Source organism: Amblyomma maculatum, chromosome 1, assembly GCF_055883805.1.
Source record: "Amblyomma maculatum isolate TAMU_Amacu chromosome 1, ASM5588380v1, whole genome shotgun sequence".
NCBI classification, from domain to species: Eukaryota; Metazoa; Arthropoda; class Arachnida; order Ixodida; family Ixodidae; genus Amblyomma; species Amblyomma maculatum.
Window position 1 is genome coordinate 145,068,355 of NC_139344.1, and position 415 is coordinate 145,068,769.

Here is a 415-nt window from a genome sequence, read left to right on the forward strand (position 1 = left end):
ATCAGTAGAGTCTAATTTTGAACACGCTGTATAACTGCATCCATATGACGTGTAGCACAAAAGGACGAGGGACACAAAAAAGGTACACAACACAGGTGCTGTGTGTAGTGCCTGATTGTGTACGTTTTCTTGTCCTTCCTCCTTTTGTGCTACACACTGTCATGGAGCACCGTTACCGACTCACCCAAGCAAACAAAAGCAGTTGTCGTTTACCTACCATTGGCGACACAGAGAAAAAAGAAGCGATACAGGCGGGCACAGAACGCCCGCACAAAATGCAAAAGAGAACCGATGCAATCGTCGCCGAGCAGGTAGAAGTGCGGAACGACTGTCAAGAGCAAACACCTACACCGTAAATAAACCGCTGCACCTTAGTGGAAACAAAAGACGCGCAGAAGCAGGTTTAACACGCACG